Source organism: Saccostrea echinata, unplaced genomic scaffold, assembly GCF_033153115.1.
Source record: "Saccostrea echinata isolate AGI-Se365-2 ecotype Australia unplaced genomic scaffold, CSIRO_AGI_Sech_v1 ptg000023l, whole genome shotgun sequence".
NCBI classification, from domain to species: Eukaryota; Metazoa; Mollusca; class Bivalvia; order Ostreida; family Ostreidae; genus Saccostrea; species Saccostrea echinata.
The window spans coordinates 586,481-593,764 of record NW_026889772.1 but is presented as its reverse complement, the minus strand read 5'-3'; positions in this window follow the sequence as shown (position 1 = coordinate 593,764).

The window sequence follows — 7,284 nt, the reverse complement described above, 5'->3', positions numbered from 1 at the left end:
TCTCAGATGTTGTTACAGGTCCCATGAGAATAAGATAGCTGCTAGGGTTCACTTGTAGTCTCAGATGTTGTTACAGGTCCCATGAGAATAAGACAGCCGCTAGGGTTCACTTGTAGTCTCAGATGTTGTTACAGGTCCCATGAGAATAAGACAGCCGCTAACCAAGGGTTCACTTGTATAGTCTCAGATGTTGCTACAGGTCCCATGACAATAAGACAGCCGCTAGGGTTCACTTGTAGTCTCAGATGTTGTTACAGGTCCCATGAGAATAAGACAGGTGCTAACCAAGGGTTCACTTGTATAGTCTCAGATGTTGTTACAGGTCCCATGACAATAAGATAGCCGCCAGGGTTCACTTGTAGTCTCAGATGTTGTTACAGGTCCCATGAGAATAAGATAGCCACCAGGGTTCACTTGTAGTCTCAGATGTTGTTACAGGTCCCATGAGAATAAGACAGCCGCTAACCAAGGGTTCACTTGTATAGTCTCAGATGTTGTTACAGGTCCCATGAGAATAAGATAGCCACCAGGGTTCACTTGTAGTCTCAGATGTTGTTACAGGTCCCATGAGAATAAGACAGCCGCTAACTAAGGGTTCACTTGTATAGTCTCAGATGTTGCTACAGGTCCCATGACAATAAGACAGCCGCTAGGGTTCACTTGTAGTCTCAGATGTTGTTACAGGTCCCATGAGAATAAGATAGCCGCTAACCAAGGGTTCACTTGTATAGTCTCAGATGTTGCTACAGGTCCCATGACAATAAGACAGCCGCTAGGGTTCACTTGTAGTCTCAGATGTTGTTACAGGTCCCATGACAATAAGACAGCCGCTAGGGTTCACTTGTAGTCTCAGATGTTGTTACAGGTCCCATGAGAATAAGACAGGTGCTAACCAAGGGTTCACTTGTAGTCTCAGATCTAGAGCCCTGAAATATATTATACACATATAAATATGACAAACACAAAATGTACAACATATGAAATATAATAGTTTATCATATACTTAGTAGTAAATACACCGATTCTGCACTGTGCGATACGGGTGACGTCACAATACCCCATATCAAGGACCGGTCCGAAAATCCTTATCATGTATCGCTACCGGCGGGCAAAAATCCATATCAAACCAGAAGTAACGTTTGTTTAAAGTTTAAAAGTTAATTAACTTGATTTTATTTAAATATACATGTAAAATAATTCTTTACTAACATCTGTGGACTTAATTTGTTTTCAAAGACCTAAAATTTGCTTTATTAGATTTTAAAGAAACAGGTCATAAACATGCATGAAACATTCTTCAATGATTTTATGTGAACTTGCATATTAAGTATTTTAAATATATGATAAATAGAAAACTACATACTGAAATCCATATCATATGTCATATTAGCCCTCGGGGGGGGGGGGGGGGGGGGGGAGGGGGGGGGAGGGGGGGGGGCTTGAATTTTAAACTACCTAACTACCTGATGATGCTTCCATGTCAATATAACAAATGTTAAAATTTGATCCCCCACTGTGGCTCTTCCCTATCCCAGAGGTCATTATTTGAACAAACTTGAATCTACACTACCTCAGGGTGCTTCCATATCAATATGACTAAACATAGCTTTTTTGTTCTTGAGAAGAAATATTTTTTCTGTATGTTCTTATGTAAAACTTTTGATACCCCATTGGGCCCTACCCTATCCCGGGGGTCATCATTTGAACAAAATTGAATTTACACTATCTGAGGATGCTTCCATATCAAAATGACTAAACATGATTTTCAGTTCTTGAGAGGGAGATATTTTCCTATATGTTCCGGTGTAAAATTTTCAATCCCCTATTGTGGCCCATCCCTATCCCCAGGGGTCATCATTTTAACAAACTTGAATCTACACTACCTGAGGATGCTTCCATATCAAAATGACTAATCATGGCTTTGCAGTTTTTCATCAGAAGATATTTTCCTATATATTTTTCTATATAAGACTTTGATCCTCCATTGTGGCCTCGCCCTACCCCCGGGAGTCATGATTTGAACAAACTTGAATCTACACTACCTGAGGATGCTTCCATATAAATATGACTCATCATGGCTTTGCTGTTCTTGAGAAGAAGATTTTTAAAGGTTTTTCCTATATATTTCTATGTAAAACTTTGATCCTCCATTGTGGCCCGCCCTATCCCCGGGGGTCATGATTTGAACAAACTTGAATCTACACTACCTGAGGATGCTTCCATATAAATATGACTCATCATGGCTTTGCTGTTCTTGAGAAGAAGATTTTTAAAGGTTTTTCCTAGTATATATTTCTATGTAAAACTTTGATCCTCCATTGTGGCCCCGCCCTACTCCCGGGGGTCATGATTTGAACAAACTTGAATCTACACTACCTGAGGATGCTTCCATATAAATATGACTCATCATGGCTTTGCTGTTCTTGAGAAGAAGATTTTTAAAGGTTTTTCCTAGTATATATTTCTATGTAAAACTTTGATCCTCCATTGTGGCCCCGCCCTACTCCCGGGGGTCATGATTTGAACAAACTTGAATCTACACTACCTGAGGATGCTTCCACATGAGTTTCATCTTTCCTGGCCCTGTGGTTCTTGAGAAGAAGATTTTTAAAAGATGCTTTTAATTTTTCACTAATTCTTTATTATCTCCCCTTGAAAGAGGGCATGGCCCTTCATTTGAACAAACTTGAATCCCCTTCACCAAAGGATACTTTGTGGCAAGTTTGGTTGAAATTGGCCCAGTGGTTCTTGAGAAGAAGTCGAAAATGTGAAAAGTTTACAGACGGACGGACAGACAGACGGACAGACGGACTACAGACAAAATGTGATCAGAAAAGCTCACTTGAGCCTTCGGCTCAGGTGAGCTAAAAAAAAGAAAATAAGAAAGAAAGAAGATAAATTTTCTTTCAGAGTTCACGGCTTGAATATAAAAGCCTACCCCTGTACCTGACAAAAATCATGTTTTCTGCATCTTCAACATTCCAAAGGTACAATATCTTCACATGTACCAATTCCTAATTTTTTATTAACAATTTGCAGTAGCAGTGACGCAGCTAAGTATGATCTTTGCAGATGGAGACGGCTATTTATACAGACTCCGGACCGTGGCTTGACACCTCATAGTAGGCGGTGCTAATTATCAACTTGCTTTTCTCTCATTGTTCCTCTTGTACAAGTAACTTACACAATAGATATTAATTGGTTAGCGGTAAATACACTCACAGTTTTTATTCACTCGGGGCTCCGCCCCTCAGAATGAAAAACTGTGAGTGTATTTACCACCAACCAATTAATAACTATAACGAAATCAATGGAAACCATGTAGCACCTAGTCATCAAAATGATAAAACTTCCAGTTCAAGATGCTGCACACATGTCAAGTGTAGTTTTAACACTCATGTCATTACTTAAATCCAATAAACCTTATAACCAAGCAAACTGATTAATCTGTTCAAACCTTCAGCTTAAGATAAACTAGCTTACTTCAAATGTCATAGTTAAAAGTAAGGAGAATTCAGACAGTTTATGGGGTATAGTGGATTATCAAATTAAAAAAAATACTATTTCATATTTATAATGAGGCAACAGTTGCTTGGAGTTTCCAATAAACACTCCTCAAAATCCAACAGAGTGCAGTTCAACAGAATGAATGACTTTCAGACCAGAAATCCTATTTGGATATATTGGTGAGAGAAATGAAAAAATATTTGTGCAATGATTTGTTTCTGCTTTTTGATGTAAATAAAATGATTCTAGGTCTCAAATGAGTCATTGATAAATTTTTCATATAGTTTGGGTTGATTCTAGTCATTCTACCCAGAATTTGATAAATAGCTAAAAAATTTGATGAAAACGTAGCAGATTATTGACAATATATTACAAAGGCTTCCAAAAAAGGCTTATTAGCAAAGTTTTTGTTGATTATTAAAAGTTAATCACTGATGACTTTAGTTTACCAATGATCCTTATACACTGTATATAGGGAAATTTTCACCCCCGTTTTATTTCCCCCCTCTTGCCCTCGTCGAAAGTGGGCAAATTCAGAATGGGGCAAATTCAAAGAAAACAGCATTACCTCTTAAACAGAACTCTATGTGGGCGAATTCAAACTGGGGCCAAATTGTTTGCAGGTGTGAAAGGGTGAAAATAAGATTGGACGAAATTAACCCTGTATAAAGTAGTCCTCCCTTCTGATTAAGTACAGTCAAACTTTGCTATCTTGAACTCAATGGGACCAAAAAAATACTTTGAGATATCTGAGAATTAGACATACTGAGGGTAAATTAGGCCAAAAATAAAATTAGCGTTGCCAGTCGACTGACATAAAGTGTGTGGCCCGAAGAAATTTTTCAACCGATAGGATTCATAATTTTTTTTTTATATTCATCCGGATTTAGGATATATGTAGGTTTGAGTAATATACAGGATGGGAAAGAATCATGTAAACGCTTGACTGATTGAACAGTTTTCATTTATAAGCATCTATGTGATGTTGAATAAATGCACATCACGAATCCAAGCAAGGCTGCTGACGACGTTTTATTGAAACTCGGTATAGCAGAACTTGATGGCATAACTCTCCATGGTAATGTGTTTTTAGATGGCAAGATTATACTGACGAACTGATATACCAGTTTGAAATAGAAAATTCATGGTACAATGTCCTGTCCGATTTGCTGGATGAAACTAGAAGTAATGCTTGGATTCATGCATGTGATAAGGACTTTGTGCCAATTTAATGTCGGCAATTTTTAAAACCATGCATAAGGTTAAAACTAATAGGGTTTTTAAATCGCTGACAAAAATAGGAATAAATTTGGACCGCGGTTGTTGTTGTGGGGAAACCCGGGCCATGATGCATGGATACTGGTACTAGCAACATGTGCCATTTCTGAAAATGAAATAGTTTTATCTGCTCCACTGTCAAAAAATCTAGTCAAATTTGATATACTGAAATACAAAGGGAATCTTTTTTTTATTGAGTCTTTCATTTTCATTGAATTTTGTTTTGTATATTTTCTAGAAGATATTAATTTTTTTCCATCAAAATATGGCAAAGTTTCTGAGTTGTGTTTTGAAATAAATTTTCAAAACAATGGCAGGTTTTTGTGAATACATGTATCAGTCATTTTATATTAAATGTAATGCCATTTTCTGCTCAGAAAGCAGGAATCAAATCTTAGTTTTTCTTGCTTCATTCTTGTCAAGATCTGAAACTGTACGAGATGTCTGTATGACTTTGTGTGAAATTTCCTCTCGTTTGTTACCTTAAGAGTCAAAATCAGCAAGCATCGAGCATTTCATAGAAAGTCAAAAATTTATTTTTTCAAAAGCTTTTGATACAAAATTGATGTTGTCCTACCTAATGCTCAAACACAATTAAAAAAATTATTTTGGACATATTAAGGGACTGGTATCCAAGGAAATCCATTTCCTTAGCAACATGTTCATAAATCCTTATGAAAATCAATGATTGTTAACCATTTTTCTATGAATATGTTTTCTGTGTGTTATAAGATAAAGTACTTTGATTACCTTATTTGTTGAAAGAATGATTTACCCTATTCTCCAAAAATAACAAAAACAAAATTTCTGTACTGATATTGTTGCCATGACAACAGGAAAAGAACATGACATCAATACTTATTAATTTTGGAAAAATTACACATGTTTATCACTATATACACAAAACCTACAACCACCGCTGGAAAAATGAATGATGAGCTCTTGTTAGCAGTCATCTGTATGTCATATCTATAAAATGAAATTGGTAGGCAACTTTAGTAGAAAAAAGTTATAAAAGGTCAAAATGTGTGTAAGTCTGGCATTTATAAGCTTTTTTGAAGGGGTGGATGTAAACTGAATACCTGTACAGTGTCCAATATATTGGTTATATTGGTTCTGATCAAAGCTTACTCATAAATTTTCTATTGTTGAGTAATAAATGCATATTCAGTTTTAAAAGGAATTTTATATTTTCCACAAACATAACTTGGAAAGGTGGGGTAATAGGAATCACCTTGTCCAATGTCCTTACAATCTTGTCTGGTCCATAACATTTAAATGAAGTGCAATTGAAAGTTTATACTTGATATTAAGATTGCTTATGACCTAAAGATGTATCATGAACCTGACCCAAGGTCACTTGAACAAGTTCAAGGTCAATGGTAGAAGAATAGTGCATAACATTCTAATGAAAGACTTGAAAGTTTATACTTAACTCAAGGTTTATTTAAGAGCTCTGAGTTTGTTATGACATTGTCCAAAGATCATTTGGGCATGTTTGACCTTGACTCAAGGACATTTAGCATGTTCAAGGTCACTGCAGTAAAAGTGTACTATTTGATTTTGGTACATACATGCAACTTTGAATGGAGAGACATTGGAAATTTTTGCTTTGCACAAAGGTTTTACCACCTTTGACTTGAGTATATGACATACCGTAAATCTGGAAATTTTTACGTCGATTTATTTTTGCGAATCTGTGTCAAAAAGCTGTTGATTAATTTTTACGTTTCAAAATTTTGCGAATTGTCATGGACGCTAATATTAAAAAGCACTTATAATTTTCATAACAGTTAATAAGTTACATTTGTATGCATGTACATACAATAAATTATGCATGTACATACAATATTAAAATCTAAATTATCTCTTTCTTGGAGATACATACTGCCTTTCAAACCATCAGACGATATTGAATGTAGTGAAGGCACTCTCCACGCATGGATTATCACGGGTAATTAGCTTGTAGTATACAAATGACCACTGCTTACGAACACCTGTTAACAGGGTTAAAAATAGACACCAGCTGTCGGCAAAATTTTTGTTTAAATTTTTTGTTGTTGATTTATTTTTTAAGAAAAATATTTTTGCGAATGCAATGCACGCACAAATTTGCTAAAAATTTATCTACAGTAAAAATTTCCAGATTTACGGTAGTCATTTGGGAATGTATATGCGCACTGGCAGAAAAGATGTTAAATTAATGTTTGGACCATATTTTTATAACAAAAAACATTACATGCAATAGTATGAAAGATTATACTGCAGAAGTTGGGGGGGGGGGGTATCATTTTATGACCTTGTTCACAGGAATTCTAGTTCATTCAGGTATGATGTGCTCAAGGTCACAGAATCAGAGAACATGGACACAAGGGCCAATACAAGTGAAATATCTTTCATTTAACATGATCATGATCACAAAATGCCTTTCAAAGGATGCAAACATTGATTGAAACTGGGATACTGGCACTTAAACAGAAAGTCACTATGACAGCTCAA